At 42.7% G+C, this 23280-nt stretch overlaps 1 protein-coding gene across 1 annotated transcript in view; it reads left to right on the forward strand.

The window, feature by feature from the left end:
- Positions 1-23280, forward strand: part of Igf1r (insulin like growth factor 1 receptor) — a 268904-nt gene that overhangs the window by 109318 nt on the left and 136306 nt on the right. The window lies entirely within an intron of this gene.

Consider the following 23280-nt stretch of genomic DNA (forward strand, 5'->3'; position numbering starts at 1 on the left):
CTTTTGGATGAACTGAGATTAGTAGTGTAGCTATCTGTTATATATATATATAATCTTTTCCCTTCTTCCTTCTCTCTTTCCTGGATCAATAGATATTGTGATAAAGGGAAAGAAGGTGCTCAAAAGGAGAGATAACTGGGATGGGGGCAGGACAGCATTTCTTTAATTATTCCATGTTATGCATTCAGGCTGTTTCCAGTTTGTTAGTAACACATAGGTCTTGGCTATGCAGGCTCTTAGTTTATAAGAGGGTCATGTTCTTTCAGAAAGTTGTGCAATAATGGACTTAGAAATTCTTCGGTGTGAATTACTGCTTCTTTTGAATTCCTCCTTTATTCTTCCCATAAATCATATGCTCCTCAACTGTGATAACTGTCGAGTACTTCCACTGAGAATGCAGCATGGCTTGAAGACGGGACTCGCAGATGGAGACTCTGAGAGTAACCTCTCTGGAGCTGCCCCTTCCTATGAAGAGGCAGCACGCAGCAGAGGACGTCCCCCACCTGCACGGTCCACGCCGGCAGGATGTGGTCTGCAGAAGACCTTTGCCTAGGCTGCCAGCGTGGCCAATTGGCATCTTTCTTGTTGAGATACTTTTCTCCTCATGAAGAAGTCCTCCCAGATTTTAAACTACTTAAACTTAACTGCAGTTTCCAGATCTAACAGGTTTCCTTACCCGGTTCCTCCCTTAGAAGCAGAGTTTTGCAGAACTGAGGTGGCCGGCATCCGTATCATAGGCACACACAGAGTTATCTTGTGCTTCCTTTCACAGCCACGCCTCCCTTCACCTCTGGTTACAATTCATTTTTCTTTGTTTCCAGAATGCTGTCAGAAGAATACTGTGTAAGTGGAATCACTTAGTACGTAACCTTTTGTGGGTGTTTTATTTCTTTTAAAATGATTCTGTGTAGATTCACACAGGTTGTTCCCCTTTATTGCAGAATAGTATTCTGTGGTACCGGCGTTCCCTGGTTTAACCAGTCACGGTTGGCAGTCAGGTTTTTGTGTGAAAGTGAGTTTTCTTCTCTGAGGGCATGCATGCCCAGGAGTCTGACTGTTAGGTTACGTAGTAGGTGCATATTTACTTTTAAAGAAACTGGCAAATAGTCGTCAGCGTGGCTGTACCATTTTGCACTTTCGCCAGTAATGTCTGAGTGACCTAGTTTCTCTACACTCCTGTTATTTCGTGTTTTCATTCTTTCTTTTCAAGCTGTTCTGATAGATGTGGAGTGATACCTCATTGTGGTTTTAATTTGCATTTCCCTGACGGCTCATAATGTCAAACACCTTTTCCCGTGTTTGTTTACTATTTATATATCCTCTTTGCCTAACATCTGCTCATGCTTTTTGTTCTAATTGGACTGTTTTGTAACGTTGAGTTTTCAGGGTGCTTTACACATTCCAGATTCTAGTCTTTTGTCAGATATTTAATTGTAAATGTTTTCTTCCAGCATATAGCTTATCATTTCATTTTAACAGGGGTTTTTATCACAATAAAAGTTTTTACTTCTGTGAAAGTCTGACTTCACAATTTTTGCTATATGATTTTTATATATTTTATGGCTGTGGAGATTGAACTGAGGATCTTTGCGCTGAGGTATATCCCAGTCTCTTTTTTTAAAAAAATTAAAGGTAAGGTCTCACTAAGTTGCCTGCATTTCTGATCTTCCTGCCTCAGCCTCCTAGAGTGTTGGCATTACAGGAATGCATAATTTCTGCCTTTGTTGTTCCAATTAAGAACTCTTTGCCTACTGCTAGAACCCAAAGATTATCTAATATTTTCCCCTTAAAAGTCTTTAACATTTTACATTTAAGTTCATGTATATTTTGAGTTAATGTTTTATAACTGGTGAGAATTAGGTGTGAGAGTTTTGTTTTTGTGAGAGTTGCCATCTTACTGCAGCATCACTTATACAAAGGACCGTTCTCCGTTGAAATGATCCTGAACGTGAAAGTCTCCCCTTAGAGGTACACATTTGGGTGGGCCTTGTACTGGACTCACCATTCTGTGTGTTTTCTGCCAGTACCGCATAGTTCTGAGTAGTAGTGTAGCTCTATCCTAAATTTTAGAATTAGGTAAACTTTTCTCACTTCACTCATGTTTTTTGTGATTGTTCTAGCTATTTGCTTTGTAATGTCGATTTGAGAATAATCTCGTCTACAACTAAAAAGTCTTCCCAGGGATTTGCTGGGAATTGCAGCACACCTGCTTAGCACTTTTAGGATATGTGTTCTTATATTCCATCAACATAAACTTTTCCACGTAGCTCATTTTTCTTTGATTCTTTCACTAGTATTTCATAGTTCTCCACATACAAGTCCTGTGGATATTTTATTAGTTACACTTGGGTATTCCATTTCTTTGTTGCTAGTAGAGAGAGATAACTTCTTGGGCTAAATTATCAGTTGTAGGGCTTTTGCTGGAAGGAATTTTTGGGATTTTCTCTCTTTCTTCCTTTCTTCTGCTCGCTTCTTTTTTGGTACCAGGGATCAAACTCATGACCTCACGCCTGCCAGGCTGATGCTTCCTCCGCTGCGCTAAATCCCTGGCCCATTCTTGGGATTTTCCTTATAGACAATCGTGTCATTTATAAATAAGGACAGATTTATTTCTTCATTTTTAAAGTGTGTCTTTTATTTCCCTGCTTGCCTTACAGTAACGGCTGAACACAAATAGAGCGGGTAAACTTATTTTGTTCATTTTCAGGTTTCTTTTTAAGTTTAAATGAAAATCTCATATTTCTTAAAGGGAAAGCAGAATGTTTTGGTTCCTAACCTCTTTCCCATGCTATGGGTAGTTCTCACAGCTGCCCCATCGCCTCACTGTGGCACTTAATCTAGTTTTGAGGGGTTACTAGATGGCCAGTGTATGTAAACTCTTGTTATTCTTACGAGTGCTCTTGGTAACTCTTGTTACCAGATATTTTTTTGTGGAGCTTACTGATGCGATTTTTGTCACAAAGTGTGTTCATACTATAATATACTAGATATAATACTGGGTAAAAATTCCTTCTTCAGAATGTGTTAGATGTTACTAGTGTGCCATATATACACAATGTTTTATGGGGCTATCACAGATGATACATTTTAAGTATCAAAGCCTTTCTCCAGGGCTGGAGATTTAGCTCAGCGGCGTAAGCACCTGCCCTGCAAGCAGGTGGTCGTGAGTTCGATCCCCGGTACCTGGAAAAAAAAAAGCCTTTCTCCAACTTACCATCAGTTTTTGCTTGAGTCTCACAGTCTTCCTCTCATGCCTGAACTCAGAGGAGGTCCACGGGAGCTCTCCCCATTTGTGAATACAGAATATCAAAGAATCTCTTTTTGCCTTTCAGTGCTAGAAAGAATATTAGAATGATGTGCCAACATAGGTGGTCAGAGTTGACCAAAGTAAACATTTTCCTGTTGACCATTTTCAGTTGGATTAACTCACACTTGGGCATGTGCCATAGTTTTAGATCTAGGTGGTGGACAGTCTTTATGCAAGTTATTGTGATTCTGATCTCTTACAGAAACTGCATGTGTGAGCATGCCTCGTTTTTTGACACCTTGTATCAAACCAGAAGAAGTATGAGCACACCTCAGGACGTGTGTGCCTGCTTACGTATGTGGAAGGGAGCAAACTGTTGAACACGGGAAGTAGTTCCTGGTTCCTTGTTGTTTATAGTTGCATGATCTCAATTTCAGCATTCACTTTTACAACTGAAATTTGACTTGATTGGTGAGTATCATCTAATAGTCTCCAACTCACAAGAATGGCATCTTGTTAGATGAAAATGAACCTAATTTCCTTATATGCAGAGTGTCGTTCCAAAAAATACAACATACATGTCATTGGTGGCAGGAATTGATTGTACTAGACAGGTTCCTGCAGTTTTTGTACTTGCTTCTGTATCTTTTTTTCTATCACCTGTCACAATTCCCTATTCCTCACAGCGGATCAAAGTGTGTGCCGTTAATACTAACACTCAGTAACCTGGACTGTTTGTCTTTGGAATTCCTCCTAGCTGTGATCCTTGATATAAGCAATCAGGGAAAGAAAGGCAGGAGGTCTGACTATGAAAGGTATTCCAATAAGGGATCTATAGTATAAATCTAGAGTGTCTGTTGGGTTTCCTTAAAACCCAGCACATCTAACAGAACAGCACAGTGTGTGCTGGAGTTCTGCTGGTGCTGGCTGTCTGCTCCAGCCCATTTAAGGATGGTTCCAGTGCTCAGCCTTGCAGCTGTTGCCTCCATTCCCAGAGCAGATCTCACCCCTCTTAGTCCACTCTCCCCGCGCTCGGTCTGCGGCAGCCCCAGAATCACACGCACCCCTTAGCTTCAGCAAGCACAGCCTCATTAACCCCAGGTGCGGACAGCAAGGCGCCTGAGTTTACTAGGAGTTTCACCCCAGGTTGTCTGCCATGTGGACCTTGCTTTTTTCCAGGTATTTGGGCCTGGTACCTGTTAGAATGTTGGAGACTTAAATCAAGTGAGAGAAACTAGAAAGAATAACCCAGTTTCCTTGACTCATTTAACTGAGTTGAAAACCATTTTGCAAATTGTTCTTGTTTGTTTTTTTTTAAATTTTATTTTAAAGACAGAAAAAAGAAAAATAATAAAACAGTTTCGAAACAGGACAATAACAGTAGTTAACACACTGCATATTGTTATCTTCGTAGTAGTTATTCCGAACAAGGTATAGGCATGATATCTTGTCCAAATAATATTAGTTCAAACCTTTCTTTTCAATGAACTAAGAGAAACTAGCTGTGTAACTGTCTTAACTATGTTGTATATGTATATTTAAGTATAGTTTTTCTTATCCCTTCCTTCCTTTCTCTTTTCCCCCATCCCAGTTTCTCTTTTCTTTTGAGCAGTTTCTTCCCAGTTCACAATATCTGTTGTACATTTTGGATCTTACTAACTTATTCAGTTCTTCACACTAGTGAGACAGTATGATGTTTACAAATATACAGGTCTGATTTATTTCCCTTACGAGTATGTTCTTGAATTACAACCATTTACCTAAAAAAGTCCTAAGTTCATCCTTCTTTATGGCTGAGCAGTACTCCATTGTATAAATAAACCACATCTTTTTTTTTTTTATCCATTCCTTGGTTGATGGACATTTAGGTTGTTTCCAAGATTTAGCTATTATAATTGGGCTGCTATAAACATAGGTGCACATATATTACTGTTATAGGATGTTTTTAATTCTTCTGGGCAGATACCCAGAAGGGAAGTAGCTGGGTTGAGTGGGACTTCTGATCCTAGTTTTTTGAGGAATCTCCACACTGATTTCCACAGTGGTTACACCAATCTGCACTCCCACCAATAGTGAAGAAGAGTTCTTTTTCCCCCACAGTCCTGCCAGCATTTGTTATTAATTGATTTCTTAATGGTGGCCATTCTTTCTGGGGTGAGGTGGAATCTCAGTGTTGTTTTAATTTGCATTTCTCACATGACCAGTGATGTTGAACATTTTTTCCTGTATTTATTTGCCATTAGTATTTCTTCATCTGAGAAGTGCGTGTTCATCTCAGAGGCCCATTTTTAGATTAGGTCTTTGAATTTGGGGGGGCCTGATTTTTTTCAATTCTTTATATGTTCTAGATAGAAGCCCTTTGAGGGATAGTTGGCTATAATTTTTTTCCCACTCTGTGGGTTGTTTTTTTCACTCTGTTGGTGATTTCTTTTGTTGTGCAAAAGCTTTTTAATAAAGTTAGATCTCCTTTGTTGATTCTCTATAGTGTTTCCCTGTGTTGTCTAGACTTTTATTCATGAAGCCTCTGCTCTTATCCACGTCTTCAAGATTTCTGCCTATTTTCTCTCTCAGAATATTTAGTGTTTCTCTTTTAATATTTAGATCCATTTTTACTTTAATACATGGTGATACATATGGGTTTAATTTTAATCTTCAGCATGTGGAAAGCCAGGTTTTCCTGTACTATTTATTAAAGAGGCTATCTTCCTTCCAGTAAGCCTGTTTGGCTCCTTTGTCAAAGATAAGGTGATGGCTGAGTGTGTTTGTAGTTGTGTCTGCATCTTCTGTTCTGTTCCACTGATCATCAAGTCTGTTTATTTTATTTTTTTCCAATACCATGCTGACTTTATCACAATAGCTTGGTAGTATAATTTCAGGTTAGGGATTTTGATGTCCCTGATTTGCCTTTGTTGCCCCAGAATTGATTTTGCTCTTTTGGGTGTCTTCTGGTTCCAAATGAATCTTAGGAATGCTTTCTCTGGTTCTGTGAGGAATGCTAATGGTATTTTGATCAGAATTGCATTAAATCAAACAATTTTGGGAATGTGGCCATTTTCACTATGTTGGTTGTTCCTCAGCAAAGGTTATCTTTCCGTTTCCTGATACCTGCTTCAACCTCCTTTTTTAGACTACTGTAGTTTTTAATGTAATAGATCTTTTACTTCCTTTGTTAGGTTGATTCCTAAGTATTTCCTTTTGGGGGATACTGTTGTAAAGGATGTGGTTTCCCTGAACTTTGGTTTACTTATTAACCATGAAGTTAGGGGGAAAAAATTAATATAAAAAAGACCAGATGATTCTTAGCAGATCATCCAGTTGAAGGAAAGCTACCTCAGAGCAGCTGAGCATTCTTTCCAGCTCCATGAGAGGTCATTTTGTGCTCATTTATGTGTTTGAAGTCAGGCAGATCAACATTTGTGAGCTGCCTCTTGTCTTTCAGGTCTTTCAGGGAAATGGGGAACGTAGGCGATCTCTGTATTGACTCATGTAGTGAAAAAACCTTTTGTTAGCTTTGGCCAAAAAGCCCAGGTTTACGTGTGTTCTTCTCTCATTCTCAAGGCTTGTTTGGAATTAGTTGGGCGGACGCTGTCCTTGGGCCAGCCGCAAGGCCACATCTCCAGTCACAAGACAATGAGGCCGGAGCCGGTGCCTCTGGAGAGCTCTGGAAATGCAGATGTCCTGCTATGTTGCTGTCCTAACCTTTTCTTGTGTCACGGAGAACTGTCATGACGTAGGCATTCCTTGTGTCTCTCACCCACTTGTGGCTCGCTCAGAGCCCGGGTTTAGGATTGAAGAGACACTATTTCTGGTTAGTGGTGACATTCCCTAAGCCTGCAGTGCAGCTTGCATATCCACAGGGGCCCTCCAGATCCATCAGCACCCGCTAGGAGTTCATCATGAGACTTGGCCCCTCCTCGCGGAGGCCGGGACGTCCCAGGGTTTGTGTTGGTGTCTTGCCTGGCTTCTGGGAAGTCAGTGTGGCTTAGCAGTGGAATTCAGACCTCTGTGTCTCTCTGCTTTTGTTGTTTCCTGAGTCGTCCAGGCCTGCAGAACAGAATAACTTTAGCTTTGTGTACTAGAGCCATGTATAGAAAGTGCCCACCCCTAAAGGCTTCCCAAATAAAACACCTTCAAACAAATCCAAAGACCCATGTTCATAAAACCACCCACTTCAAAATGGTAAAGTTTTCAGGTTGACCAGGTGTAAGGGCGAGTGTTCGAGTAGGAGCCAAGGGAAAATGCTTCCAGAGAGCTTTGCCTGTCCATACCCCAATCAGAGTGATGCAGCCGGCTCCCGCCCTGCATCCTAGAACCCTGACTCTTCTACACAGATACACTCTTTTTATTGGTACCCCCATCCCTGCCCCAGGTAGATTCCTAACCAAAGTGGATTCCATGTTGAAATACTATGGAAAGCGTTGTAACCCTCAACTGGAAATTTCTGGTAGGGATATGTGTCTACTTTTTGAATGGGTTGCATGCACTTTTGTACTAGTGGTTGGAGGATATTTAATTTGAAGAGGAAAAAGGGAAGCAGACAAGAAATGAGCATGATTCTCAAGATGAGGTCTTCTCTAGGGAGAGTGGAGTTTTCAGCTTGTGTACCACCAGACTGGAGGACATCATTGCCTTCGAATCCTCAAGTCATAGTCCAATAGTGGGTAGGGATTTTTTCACCTTCGGTGGTGTTTTTCTCTATGCTGACTGAATGGTACTTGTTCTGAGTTAATGAAGAATGCCAGGGCGATCTGCATAAAACCCATGCTGGATCAAGGGGAGCTGTGCAGGTTTGATGCCCTCTTCACATGGATAGATGGTGATTGAAAGTGTCTGATCATGTGCCATCTCCACAGGTACAGAGGGATCTGCTCACAGCAGTGGTGCTGGGATTGTCCTGATGCTGGGGTTAGAGGAACATCTTGGAAAACTAGGGTGTTAGAGGAGGAGGTACAAGGGTCTCCCTTTTAGGTGGAAGGTAGAGCTGAGCTCAAGGGAAGAGTTGCCCTGTCTACTAAATCCCAACTCTCTTCCTGCCTTCTGATCTCTGTCACTCACCCAAGGTGCGTTTAACTGCAAGGCACCAGTGTTTGGATGTGTGCTTGCACATTCAAGCATTTTGAAGGCTTCTGTCAAGTACGAGTCTCTCTCTCTAGGAGTCTTTTCCCTGATTGCATGTCAGTGACAGCTCCTTAGTAGTTTGTGCATTTCTTCAAATGGTCTGTTTACTGCTGGGCTTTGATTGGGACTCCTGTGATGCCCTGTCCTGCTGAGCTCTGACACGGGGGACACAAGTCAGTGTGCACCTGGCCCCCGACCCGCTGTCTTGGCATCGTGGCTGCTCAGCGTGGAGGCTGGGTAGACACATGGCTTTGGTCATTTTGGTGTAAGATACATTTTGCTCTCTCCATTCTGTTCTTAGTCTCTGCCTGAAAACTGTGTGGCTTTCAGCCAGCAGTGTGCATCACAGGTGGTCTTCAGTTTCTCTCTGGCCACTTTAGCACCTGTCAGTTGGTTAAAGCAAGTAAGAATGTTTTATGCTCAAGAGTCAGTTTAACATTAATTTACTTGACTTGCCTTAGGAACTTAACTATACCGTGGTTTTTCCTCTTATTTTTAAAATTTCAAAGTAGATCATGCCCTAAGCGGGGAGAGCACGCGGGGTCATGGCTGAGGGAGATCTCACTTCTCCCAGTGCCCTTTTCTGCTCATTTACCTTCCTATAATGTGGAAAGACAAACAGGCCCTTAGAGCTAACTCAGACTGCCACTGCCAACTTTATCCTTTGTGCGTAAGTAGTTATGTTTTTTTCTGGGCTGTACCTTTCTTTATTTGTCTTTGAAAGAAAAAAAAAAAAAAAAACCAAACAAAAGCTCATATGCTTTGCCAGGATGGACACATTGTTCTCGGCTTGTACACCTGTGATGCTTTTTTTCCACTTGGAACCACAGGGGGTGATAACGTTGGTGCCCGTGGGTTAACCTTTTTGAATGCAAAAAACCCAAGCCTAAATTTATACCATCATCATTTCCCCTAGGTAGGTAGTATATTTATCAGAAAATCAAATGTCAGATTCCAGCCTGGATAGTTCAGGTCCTATTTGCATACTTCCCAGCTCTCTTTAGAGGAAGCAATTATCTTTTATTGGAAAATTGAACATTTTGTACCTGACCCCCCCTCTCCTCCCCCAAAAAAGAATACATGCCACTTATTAACATGCAACAAATGACTTTTGAAATAGATCTTTACATTTTTGCCAGTGAACTTTTCCTGGGTGGGGGTGCATTTCAATGAATGGTAATCCTATAAATTAATGGTAATGAATGGTAGTCCTATAAATTAATGAGGAGTGGGAAGAAAACAGGGTATGTCTTCTTAAATTCTAGTGACTAAACCAAGGGACAGTCATGCTTTGTTATCACGTGCAATAAGTTCTGTGGCATTTTGAGGGGCTGTGTATGCCATAATGATTGCATTCTGAATGAGGAGGGGGTGTTTAAAATGAAAGGGGCCCCTTGTGTAGCTGCCCAGCATGGATTATCAATGTTGTTTAAAGGTTACCCCCCTCATGTGGAAGAGCCGTGGGAATAGATAATCCTGTCCTCCCTGTCCCGCTGGGAGGGTCCTGGGATGATGTACCTAGCTGGGCAGGAGCCCATAGCCTTTGAGCCTTGTTTCTGTCCACACGAAGAGGCTCCTGGACTCCCGATTTCTTCCCATTGCAATAATTTCCCATGTGTTGCCCCTGAGGGAGGACATAGAGAAAGCAGAGAAAGAGTTGGCCGGAACCTACCCTTCACAGAAAGAAGAAGCAAAAATTTAACAGCATTGAAATCAAATATAAAACCTTTCCTGTTGTATGGAACTATTGAACTTCTTTTCCGTTCTCTTCATACTGAGTCATTAGTCAAGTGAACCAAATGATGGTATTTGTACTTCCCACCCTAAGTTACTGTGCATTCAATTCATTTATCTTGTAATGCTTAAAATCAGCGCAGGAAATTAGATGTATCATAAAGCATAAAGAAAAGATCACATTGCATACAAAGTAAAACCATTCCTAAGTCTTCTCCATCGAACCTTATTGCAAAACTTCCTTTAAAGAAGTGTTCATAGTTGCTAGTTCATGCCCAGGTGGTCTGAGGATGGTGGTAGGTTCTTGATTAGAAAACATTAACAATAAAGCAGGATAAACCTGAGTCATCTGTAGGAAAATGGATGCACCTTAAAGCCATAATGTTAAGTGAAATAAATTAGACACACAAGCTTAAATATTATTTTCCTTCTATATGAGAAAGCCAAGTTATAAGGAATAAAATAAAGGATAGATAATAGGAAGTAAGGATACAGCTCTTTCTCAAAAGGGAAAGGGATCAAGAGCCAGAGAGAGAGGGAAGGCCTGGAAAAAGAATTGAGATGTATTACGTACTCCACACAGGGAAGGCAAGCATTGCACCCTAACGTTTCTATGTGCAGAAACTCTGTAAACATGTGTAGCTTTGTCTACCATTGTATATCACTGTATTGATTTTCGCCCCTTCTAGAAAGCTCCTGCCTGCCTTTCCTTTGTTGATATAAAGGCTGGTCTGTTCCCCAGGGTCACTAGCAGGGAACCTCTAGGGCATGGGTACTGTTGGGTATGACTCTCTGTACCTGATCATAAAATTCCACAAGAGTTGAGTTTTACAATGAAGTTCCTCTGTCAGAAGGAATACTGTTTATTCAGCAGATCCTGCTGCTAGCAGTGACACATGAAAATTAACTGTTAGCAAGATGCTCTCGCTTTAGAAGAAACAAGTTATTCTTTTTTTAAAAAACCTTGCATTATCAATAAACTCACCCATTTTAAAAGCATTTTCAAACATTTGTAATGAACATGGAGGCTGATAATGTTAACAGGGTTTATGGAAAGCCAGCTTACATGTAACCAGAGGCTCCTGTTCCTGTTATCACTGCGGTGTTAGGGCTTAGTTCTGCCCTTTAAGCCACAGACTCAAGTTACTCCCAGTTGTAGCTGCAGAGTACATTTTCTTTTCTTCAAAAAGAAAAGAGACCGTTACCCCAATGCTTCTGGAAGCGGAAAGAGGAAATTAGCTTGCTGAAGTGACTATTTTGATGTCATGGAGAGAAATATTAGTAAATGTAACATTATTCCTGGCTACATATTTATACCATGGAATATATACTCTGATGAATAATATTTTACAAAAGGAATATCCTTTGTCTCAGATCCTTTCCAAGTGTTGACCTCAATTTGTAATTTACACCCCGAGGTCTGCAAGTAAAAAGTACCCTTTATTTTAGTACATTTCTGTAGTTATGTATTTTAGAATATTGATATATTTAATATATTGTTAGTATCCTTTATTTCAGCAAAGATAAGATTTTGTCCTGAGGGTGAACACTTGAATCTTGGGGATCCTTCTTGGAGGAGTATTGTGGAGCACGTGTATCTATTCCTCTGCTAGAATGGAAATAGCTCCACTTTTGCAGGGAGAGTGATTCTAGGTGTAATGTAATATTTTAGTTTTTGAGGTGAAACAAAGTACACCAGGGTAGGGCCCTGATCTTGGCTATGACAGGCACTCCTTGCATTCCTATCAAAAAGCAAATGCTCTTTGAAAATGACTGTGTGCTCTGAGTTCAGCTCTGCCATTCAGGCACCTTGTCCAATAGCTGTGGGTTTATAGGGTGTTATCCACCAAATCCTTTTTTTTTTTTTTTTTAGCTCATTTAGAAATAGCTGTCTAGACTTCTGCAGTTTGGGATTCATGGCTATAGTTTTGGGTTTTATTAGCTGGCTCTCTGAGGTACATTTCAGGTGGACATTGATTTCATGTCTACTGTCTGAGGTGATTTTCCCTAAAAAACAGATGGGCACTCTGTGTGCTAGAGGGCTGACGTTGTCTACGTGGAGTTTGGGTGGATCAGGTACGAGGAGGCAAAGACCAGAGGGAAGAAGAGGAGAACGTGGCAGCTTCATGATGCTCTATCTTGGGCCTATGACTGTTTTTATTTACAAAACGGACTTGAGAAGCTGGTTAGTGGGCACACTGTCTCCTTGAGGCAGCAGCAGTCTGATTTTTCTGTGTGTAAAGTTCTGTTTCCCAAATAAACTGATGAAAGGCATTTTCGTATACAGTATTTTGTACTAGAAACAGACATTTGCTGTGTTTTGGTCGTTGCAAAATCAGTAATGGATTTCAAAATGGAATGCTGTCCCAGCCCTTCATTTACAGTAGTTTGGGAAACACTAGAAATACCAAGTGATCTTCATTCACCGAGAGCTCTCTCACTGGAAGGTACCTGGTACACCCTCGAAGCAAGAACCCCTTGCCTTTTAATCCTTCCTGTTCCAGGCGGGAGCCTTCAGCTTTGTTTTGTAGACGTCAGCATTCCCACTGTATAATCAGTGACCTTCTCCCCTAAGTTTTCATTCCAAGCTTTGGTTTGATGAGTTACCTTAACCTTGCTCCAGCATGGTTCACAAGGCAGGGTCTTTCCTAGACCTTAACCTCAGGGTTTATCTGCTCAAGGAGAACGCTGTCCTAAATCATAACATTTAACCCTCAAATCCGTAAGCAAAGTAAGTGGAAAGTAAACACGATACTAGCATGCATCACTTAGGAAAGAATCTTAAGGCAAATTTTTCTTTAAAGTTCAAAGAAGTAGGGTATAAAGTGAGGGAAGGCAATATTGTAGACTGTATTGTTTTAACCTTGCTCCTCAGACTTGTAGCAAACACTTAAGGTATTTTTTTTTTTTTTTGTTTTCAAAGCCATTCACATGTAGCAGTAAGCTAAAAACAGTATCACAGATTTTTGATTGACATTATGTGTAAAGAAAAGATTTAACTTGCTGTTTCCTGAGAACTGGTGATGCTGGTGGAATGTGCTCAAGGTTTAGAGGTGTTCCTGTTGTCTTGTATTCTTTCTGCCAATGTAACTTCCTTTTGGCAAAAACATCCAGATCATGATAAAAATATTTTAAATCATTTTTTTGGAGAGAGGAGACAGGGTCTTGCTAAATTTAACAACTTACTGAGACCCTCTCTGAAAATAAGAAGTAAAAAAGAGGCTGCGCTTCTAGTTCGTGTGAAGGCACTGGGTTCAATTTCCAGTACTGCCAACAGCAGCAGAAGGTGTACAGCATGCATTTAGGGTAGCTAAGTAACTGATTTGTGAAGTACTTCTAGGATATCTAAGATACTCAATTCGGTGCCTGCACCTCCTCAGCCTGGCTGTCACCCATCTCTGCCTTCAGGGTGCCATCTACTCTATCCATGGGTCCTAGGCCGGTGGCCCACGCTCAGCACAGATGTGGTCCCTGAGCACTGGCTTGTGCAGGTAGGAGCAGCCCTCCAGGAGGAGGGCGGCCAGATGGTGAGGCCAGGCCCTGAGTGGCACTGTGGTGAGAGCTTCCCCTCGCTGCTGGGCTGGCTGCTTGCACTTTGTGTGCTGCAGGGGTCAGGAGGGGGTGGCTGTGAAGATGTAGCCAGAGATGTGTTCCCGGGTGGAGCTCACTCAGTGGTCAGATACCTGCTTGGTATCTCCACACACTGCATGTGTGTCCTCTGCCTTGCCAGTGAGGTCTCACGGCTAACACAGCCACAACCCACCTTATCCACAATTTTACTGTCCAGTTTTGTTACCTGGGTCAGCTGTGGTCGGAATTATTGAATGCAAAAGTAGAAAAATAGAGAGTTTGTAAGTTTTAAATACTTTTATTATAGAATATTGCTATGATTTTATTTGTTATTAATCTCTTACTGTGCCTAATATACAAATTAACACTAACATGAGTATGTATATATAGGAAAAAACATAGTCTAACTTAAAAGCATAGTCTGTGTAGGGTCTGGGACCATGTGGTGTTCCAGGCATTGTGAGAAGTCTTAGGCTGTGTCTCCCACGGATGAGGGAGAGGATTGTAATTAGTGGTTTTAGTCTGAATTTCTCTGCCACACTTCCTTTCTGAAGTGTGACTTAATCACTGTGACTGCTGTATAAATTCTTCCTCTCTGACACCCATGTGTGTGTCCACACATGCTCACAATACAAGATTTATAGGGGCAGAGGTTTCCCCCCTTTTACTCCTGTATCCTAAGCCCTGAGCACAGAGCCCAGGGCCAGGCCATGATTTTGTGAGTGTTTGTTGAGTTCCTGTTCACCCTGGACTTGTTTGAACCTAGGAATCAATCCTGTGGTATCTGGGGGTGCTGCGCTTGTTTTCACCTCATTTATGGGGTGTTCTAACATAGGCGCTGGTCCCCCATGTTGTTAATGCTGTCCCTCCTCTCCTGGGGTGGCTAACTGTGTGTACACATGGACACATTTGTGGTCCCTGGCTTCCTTCTGATGACAGCAGGTCCACCAAACATCCTACCTGCCCTTTCCGTGGTCCGCAGGATGTGTTTCCCTCTTAAGGATGTTGTCTGAGGCCTTTGGTGCAGAGGAGCCATGTGGAAGTTGGCCCTTGGCTGCACTGGGAGCCCTGTTGGAGAGCCTCCTCTCCCGGGTAGCCATGGTGACTGCTCTGAAGCCCACTTGAGGGGAAGGTAAACCTGCCCTGATGTTTGGACAGTGAGTGCTGCCTGGGGACTGTTGGCAGAGTATACAGTTGCTCATCCGTGGTGACAGATGTTGGGCTTTTACTCAGTGACTTATTTAGCAACTTTGCTTCTCTCTGGGCACAGCCATCTCTGGGTTCTAAGTGCCTCCAGGTCTAATGGAGGTGTTTTCAGGTGCCCGAGGTGTCCTTTAAAGGGAAACCTGGGGGACGTGTTTCACCTGGGGTAAGACAAGCACTCCTAGCCTCTCTCCCGGATCCTTGCTGTCGGAGTATACAGTGCCTTTCGTTCAGCAGCCACAGATGGGGCATGCTGCTGTGCTGACAGAGCCCCTGGGGACGCAGATGAAGCAAGCCAAGCCTGTGGCCAGTTGGAAACTTTCTAGCGGTAGAAACAGGCAACAGACAATAAGCAGTTAATGCCAGGCAGTGATAAATGCTATGAATTTTAAAAGCCTGTATGGGACAGCTGGTTGGGGTGGTCCCCAGGTTGAGTTCTCAGAGCAGGCCTTCCGTGGAGGGGACCTTCGCTCTTAGACTGTGGGTCAGCATTGACGAGATGTGACAAAGAATGTGACGTGGGGCAGTCTTGTCACAGGGTCTTTTATTCACTCCACAAATATTTGTTGAGCACCTGTTTTGTGCCAGCCAGTGTTCCTGGTTCCAGGAATATAGCTATGGACACAAGGTCCCTTGTTAAAGGTAGGGAGGGTGCATGGGAGGGCCATGCTGGGGCCTGGGGTGTGGCAAGGCTGGCGTGCTCTTTAATGTTTGGTGTTTAAAGAGTATGCAGTGAGGTGATCTTTAGGCAGAGACCTAAAGGAAAGGAAGGGAGTGGTTTTTGGGTGGTACACAAGAAAGCAAAACATGTGAAGGGCTGTGTGTGGCTCAGTGGGGTCAGGGAAGTAAAGGCCACTGTGCCAGGCATGGAGGCCATAGTAAGGACTTTGTTGTGGACCACAAGAGGAGAAGGCAGGGCTTAGAACTAGCTTTGTGTCACTGACCATTGCTGGGTTTAGAAGAGATTCCAGGGGCAAGGGCAGAAACTGAGATCTTGTAGAGCAGAGAAGGTGAGGCTCAGACCTGGGTGGCAGTGCAGGAGGTCAGGAGAAACGTTCAGAGTCCAGAAGGCCAACAGGACTACCGGACACCTCGGGGGCCATGCAGATAGGAGGGCCAGGGAGGAGATGGAGATGTCATGTGCCAGGAACCAGGGAGCAAAGGGAGAGGATGGAGATTTGGAGTTCAGTCTATGTGTGGCAGAAATTTAGTAGAGAGTTTAAGCAACATAGAGACACTTTCAGGTACAGCAGCAAATATCTGTTGATCCTTTACTATATAACACCACTAATGATAGTCTTGCCAGTTGGTTCTATTTTTAGACCCACTTTATAAATGAGGAAGCTGAGACGCAGAGAATCTTACTAGTCCAATCTCACCCATCTAGCGAGGGCTAAACTTGATTAAAATGTCTGTGTTCTAATATGGATTTTACTGTTCTTTAGGGAAGTTTCTGTATCTTGGGGTGACCACGCCTACATCCCAGGATTAAGGTACATTGATGATTGCTACCAGGAGATACTTAAGCAAGGAATCAGAGACTGGGTATTAAAATCTCACTAAATCTGTATCCATCGTATAATTCATGTTATAGTCATGAATTATGTAATCAGGTTTCCTTTACCTGCAGAGTATGTTTGTGGTCACAGAAAATCCACAGACCTGAAAGCTTACTGTAGGAACTCTCCTGGGACACTCAGCAATTAAAAGACAAATAAGAAAGCCAGCCACTATGGATTCCAGCCTGTGTTCTTTATAAAACTTGGCATAGTTTCTGTAAGTCTTGTTTATTTTGTTCTCAATTTGCTGTCATGACATTTTTTGCCTTTGAAGATGTTACAGAATTATTTTAGTTTAATGAGAGGTCAGGTGATTCGCGAGAATCATTTGGTATCTCCACGTTGTTTTCTTGTTTGAGGGTCAGTTCCTGGGTAGAGGTGGGAGGAGGGGATGGGCATGAGGCAGAAGTGAGTGATTACTCCTGGAGGTTACCATTCCCACTCTCCAGGAGCAGGAACGCCTGGTCCCAGCGCTCCCATAGAGGATGGGATAGTGGTAGCAAAGCTAGACATTTCTGGAAATGGAGCAGAGTTTTGTGAGCTTTTGAAGCCCTGTTAGTGTTGTGCATGAGTTAAGAGAGAAAAGCTCGTAGCTCTGGTTATGCTGTCTCTGCAGAGAGTTTATATCTCAGTCCACCAGAAGACTGTTTTGTTACAAGGACAATAGGAATGGTTTTATTTTTCTCTTCCTTTCTTACATTCTGTTCTTGTCATTCTCTTGTTTCATTAAATCATTCGCAGTAAATTGTGGAGTGCTTTTGTGTTCAGGCCCTGTTTTGATCAAGGCTGGTGGATTAAAAACTTTGATAGCTTCTCGTTGACCATGGAGATTTCTGACCTTCCTGAGAACTTGGGCTGCAAAGCCCAGCCTCCCTGGGCTTTGGAGGAAGTAGAAGCTAGGCGGGCAGCCAGGGAAAGAAGAACTGGAGTAGGGAGAACTTCTGCCTGGATGCAGCATAGTGGCTGTTGTTTTGTTTGTAAATTGGGAGAAAAAATATATTAAGAACTACAGTTGTTCCCTAGCTCCTAAGCTTTGTGTAAAGTTTGGGTATGGTACTATCAATCTGAAAGCAATCATTTAAAAAAAAAATCCATCTCTTGGAAATGTGATGCTAGATCTAACTGAATTTGTCAGACTTTAATAAACTGGCAGCCCCTATTTTGTCAACAAAGAAAAGCCTTTCTGATTTTTTTTTTTTTTAATAAAGTAGCAGAGAGGGGAAAGGAGATGGGGTGTGACTCAGCAGATAGGAATTCCTTTAATAACATGCTGGGTGCTAGCATTAAAACCACCAACAAGCTACTCAGCAAAATGCCCCCTTGCTGTCTGCCTGTTTGAGTAGGAGACCTGGAGACCACTGAAAGCCTAGCAGACGTCCCCAGAGGAAGCAGACTCACTGGCGGTGTCTGCAAGCCGCCCTTTGTTTCAGTTGTTTTTGCTTTGTCTTGGAAAATGTGGACACAAATCCAGTCCTGGTTCCTGCAGCTGCTGGAGCTTTTTATGAATGAGGCCCGGAAGGGGGAGGAGAGGGCTTGCCTTACACCAGCCGTTGGGTACCGCATTTCATTCACTTGCAGCCATCTAGCCCAGGCTTTATGTTAACGGATACCGTCCATTTTTGGCAATTTAGATTAGACCTCTGTTTCTCACCCCGGTGCAATTGTTAGTGAGTTTAAACACAAGCATGTGTCTCGTAGAGTAATTTTTGTTTTTTAAAAGGGCAAAACAGTAGTACCCGGGAATCGTTCTGGAGAAGGGAAGGCTTTGTTGCCCTGAGAGCCTTGTTATGTCTCCCTCTCTGTGCACCTGAGAAACAGCGGAGTTCCTCTGCCAGATTCCTCGAGCTCTGCGTGCCAGTGATGCCACGGTTTGCCATTCTAACTGTGCCATCTTCTTACCCTGTTCCTTTGTCCTGCTCCCCTTTCCTGCACTGGGTGACTATTTGCGACACTTGAGGCCCATTGTTGTGGTCATCAGAATATGAATTGGGAGCTGTGTGACAGTGCTGGTCCTCGCCCTGCCGCTGCTTCCTGGAAGGGGCAAGACAAAGAGTGCAGGCATTGTCTTGGGCATAAATGAGCTTCTATTGAAGCCAACCCCCAGCAGGCCGGGCAGCCTGGTTACAGCTGCGGGTGTGAGCTGGACAGAGTGCCTGGTTCCTCACAGAGGACACTTTGAGGCCAGGAAGAGGCCTTTCCTGGATGACCTGCTGTGCATGGAGAGACACCACTCCCTGGTTAAAGCAAAGAGGACTTCAGCTCTGCTGGCTCTTCCTGCTGCCCTCACACGATAGTGCCCCCAGGTCAGAAATGCTGCATTTGTGTCCTTGAGATTTTTGAAAAGAGCATCCTCCCAGGGATCATATGCAGTATAATTCAGTTTTAAAGAGTTCTTTATCAAAAATCTTAAGGACTCCCTTCTGAAAGAGCCTACCCACAACACCAGTGCTAGCAAAAATTAGATACTTTAAGACACTGAGTTCCTGACTGCCAAAGACAAAAGATGTCCAAATCATGGTGGACTGAGCCTCTTGCTCCTGTTGTCCATGTTTTGGTATTGTGTAAACATACCTGCTAGTGACCTGAAGCACCATGACCTGACAGAGTCACTTTCCTCACCACCCTGGTTGCCCTGCTGTGTAGTGTCTTGTATGGCACATCACCATGATATGACCCTGCTGTGATGCCTCCAGCTTTGTTCTTTTTGTTTAGATTCCCTTGACTTTTGGGAGAGAAGTGATAGAGAACAATACAGTCCTAATAGGGAGAAGAGAAACGAAAACATTGAGGTGTACAACGCCCCTTCATAGCAGGAGCTCCAGCTGAGCTGCCCTTGGACTCCGTGGTCAGCTAAGGGGACAGCAGTGGCCTCTTCCTATAAAATGACTGAGGGAAGATGGAAGACAGTGGAATGAAGCAAGAATGAGAATTTAAATACTGGTTTCACTTTGGTTAGAGCTGAGATGAAGAGAGTCAGGACTGTCAAGAACAAGAAGAATTTCACAGACGTTCACCCGTTTGTAAAGGTGCACAGGTGTACTAAGCTCCATGAAAGATAGGGCAGCTCGTGTGTGAATTCACGTCTAATTCATGCATCCAGAGGTAATTGCAGTTTTATGTGCATGCAACCATCTATGTTTGTCTAGCATTATTGAAATGGTTTCTTGTGTGAGTTGATTTCTCAAGTAATTGAGCTTACTTCTTAGTGCATAAGATATTTAAAATTTTCTTCGTAATTGTTATTGATTGACAGCACTTTGCTGTGTTTAATAATGGATCCTTTTCTTGGTAATCCAATGCACTGTTATGAAGCAGAATCTGTTGGCACGTAGAACATTGATTTACCTTGAGTGAATAGCTTTGGGTATGTGTGCATATTTGTATTGAACACGTTTTATGTATTCTTTTTATACACTGGCATCATGAATTCTGATCTTAGATTAACTGTCTCTCAGTGAAGTAGGCACCTATCAATTTGTCAGCAATTTTCCATGAAACTCAGAAGACTTTTGCTGGTGTCAGGATCCAAGTGTTTGGTGGTTGAGACCCTAGGATTTTGACCATCAAGCAACATAAACATATATAGTACTGAAATATGAACTGTAAGTGGGAAGTACTTGAGTTTTTGACTCCAATACTACTGTTTACAACATTTTTTATTTTTAACTTGGAAGCTCGTGGTCTTGAGTGAGTCAGACCTCCTTTAAGCATTTGTGGTGTCTTTATCTTTGCCTACATACAGCTCCCTGTGTTTTCTTAGGGATTGTGCTAAAGAAAGGGAAAAGTACATGAACAGGTCCCGGACATTATTTGCTATCTTCCTCAGCCCTGGGCTGACAAAACAGTGCTCGTGCTTACTGGGTGTAATTTAAGTAACTGAAGGAAACGAGCAGCCCATTTCACAAAATTACTATTATTTATGTAAAGGATTTTTTGTTTTCATCTTACTTCTCTGTAGCTCTCGAATGCCATAAAATGTCTAGTTGGGGCATTATCGTGCCACTTTGCAAGGTAATCTTCTGTTTCTGCGTAGTGTTGCAGGTAGCCGCTTACTGAAGACTGCCTTAGGACTACAGTGGTGATGGAAGGAGGCATAATTAGAGGGAAAGAAGTAAACAGATGAATTCTTTTTAAAAGAAGGGCAGTGACTTGTTGACTTAGCCCCGAGACTGTGGAGATGCAGTCACACTTCAGGGTAAATGAAGTGGAGCTCAGGGAAGAGAAATGCACGCCCAGTCCCTGAATTTGTGGTTGAGATAGAAAGGCTACGGCTGTGAGCATTACACACATTCAGAGTATTGGCTAAGCTATATATCAGTGAGCTATAGAGAACTTTTAGAAGAAATGGTGGTTTCTCATTGGTAAGAAATATAGGATAATTATTTGTCAGAGTTTAGAATCATTCCTTTATTTGATGGCACTGTTTTGGGCATGCGTGTATAAAGTTTGAATTTACAGACAACCTAAATTTCAAAGTATTAGTGGCACATTATGGAAGACGCATACACATGCGCTGAAATTGCATATGAAGACACTGCTGTTTAAACTTTTTTGCTGCCAGAGTTGACAGCAAAAGGTAAAGAGTGTCCACACAGGTCTTGTTCTCCTTGTGCCTCTGAAGAGTGCTTTTCACTGAGGATGAAGTGTTTGCAGTCGGTCACTGAGCTGTTTCTCCCAGATTGCTTACCCTAAAGCTGTGCCCATTCACCCCTGCATCTGAACCGATTGCCAGATGGCACAGTTATTTTGATGTGTTTCCCAATCCTCCCTTCCAGGAAGAGCCGTGTGTGCGCTACCTCTTCCTGTGTTTGTGGATGATTCAGAGCATGCAGAGCACTTTGTGTCTACCTGGCCCTTGCCTGGTTTCCAGCTTCTCCAAGTGCAGTCCCTCCCCCGTGCCACGTGTTTCTCACTGCCCTTTGGATAGCTACCTGTGATCATTGAAGGAGAGTCAGGAGGAAATATTTGCTTGGCGTGGCTAGTTTCACTGATTAAGTCTTTAAAAGAAACTCTGAAACCTTGAAGTCACGCTGATAAGTCAGTACCATAAATTATTTCTTTTATAAACTCACATAGGACTTGAACTATTTTTGCTCATACCACTTCAGATGAAGTGTGTGGGTTTTCACAGCAGTAACCCATTTTCCAACCATACAGATACCAACTGGGTACCCCACAATCTGATTCAGTTCCAGTGCTGAGCACTCAGCATTAGCATCACCCTCTACAGGTGTAAGGGCTCAGTCCCTAGAGGCCCTGAGCACAGTTGATGGTTGGAAACTGGAGACCCACACTCCCATCACAGTGTCTACAGAGTCTCAAGTAAAACCAGTGCCTCCCTTTGGGCTTGGCCATTGCTAGAATGGTTTGCAAAACCACAAGAAACAGTTTGCTTACTGTTTCTGGCTTAATAAGGATGGAACTGGACTGACCGAGGAGAAAAGAAGCATAGGGCAAGGTGTGGAGAAGGGGTAGAGCTCTTTTGCAGACAGAAAGGAATTCAGCAGTAAAACCATGCCCATGTCCAAGTCTTCTTGGGGTACACTGAATTCTGTGTGATGTCCAGGCTGACCAGGGGACTCGCTGCCTTGTTTGTCCTCTTCCGCCTCTGCTGGTTTCTTGAGGTTTGAAGTGCCTCCTTCTCTTGCCTTTCAATGATTTCTTCACAGAAGCTTTAAGACAAAAATTCCAGCTGAACAGTAGGAGCCCCTTTCCATAATTGATATTATAGAAATAAATATGAGAGGAGCACCTTCAATAGATGTTACTGGGACTCCTGTGGAAATTCTCTCATTATGTGTTCAGCATTGCAAAAAAGAAAAGCTGACCCGCAGGGCTGTCTCTTTTTCCTGGTTCTTCTTGTGGATACGTGTTAAAAGCCAGGACCAGCACTGTGGCCAGAAAAGTCATTTGCAGACATTAGGAAAAGATCAGCAAGGGTGTGTGTATGCCAGCATTTTATATATATATATATAACATGTATGTTTAATTTATAAATTGAACAGTAAAAGTTAACAATAAAATAATTAAAGCAAGATACCGTAATGAAAATTGTGAGCATCAGTTATCTTGCATTTTGGAGTCATTATTTATTAAAATAAGGGTGACTTGAATACCAGCACCACAGGACAGTAGTATTTGTGCAACACCATCACAGTAGGTCTCATCACTTACAAAGCTGCTAAGTACCCGATGGATGCTTCCTGTAGACTGCATGGAACTACAGACAGGGATGAGTCACATGGAACAGGACAGCAAAATTTCTTCATTGTCTGCAAACTGGCATGTGATTTAAAACCTATAAGTTGTTTTTCTTTCTGGAATTTTCCATGTATTTTCACACCGTGTTTGACCATGGGTAACTTAAACTGTAGAAAGCAAACTCTGAGGAAGGGAGGATTGTTGTATCGGAGTTTTAGGGCATGGCTAACCCTAAACAGGCTCTGACCATGAAGTCATGCATAGTGGGAAACGCGGAACACCTAATGGGATGTGGCCTCCAGGCATTGAGTTCAGAATCTCTTACTCCCCAGCCCCTCCTTGGCTCACCACCTTGTACCTGGCTTTCAGTTTTTCCATAAAATGATCTGTGAGTTGTAGCACAGTGAGGTCTTAATGAATCCCAAATAACTAAGAGAGTAGTTCTCACGTTTTTAGTAGCTGAAAACAAATCAGTCATTAAACTTTGAGTCCTCTAAGTAGGGTGTTAAGTATAGGCTGTATCCTGGATGCACTGACAGATGAATCAGATCATGTGTACAGGTAACACACTCCATCCTCTGTGACTTTCCTTTGTGCGGATGTTGGTAGTAACCACACACGTTTAGCGGCTCTCCAGAGACTTTCCTG

The sequence above is a fragment of the Cavia porcellus genome, unplaced genomic scaffold (genome assembly GCF_034190915.1).
Source record: "Cavia porcellus strain 051 isolate PalLab524CR breed Dunkin Hartley unplaced genomic scaffold, mCavPor4.1 scaffold_6, whole genome shotgun sequence".
Classification (NCBI taxonomy): domain Eukaryota; kingdom Metazoa; phylum Chordata; class Mammalia; order Rodentia; family Caviidae; genus Cavia; species Cavia porcellus.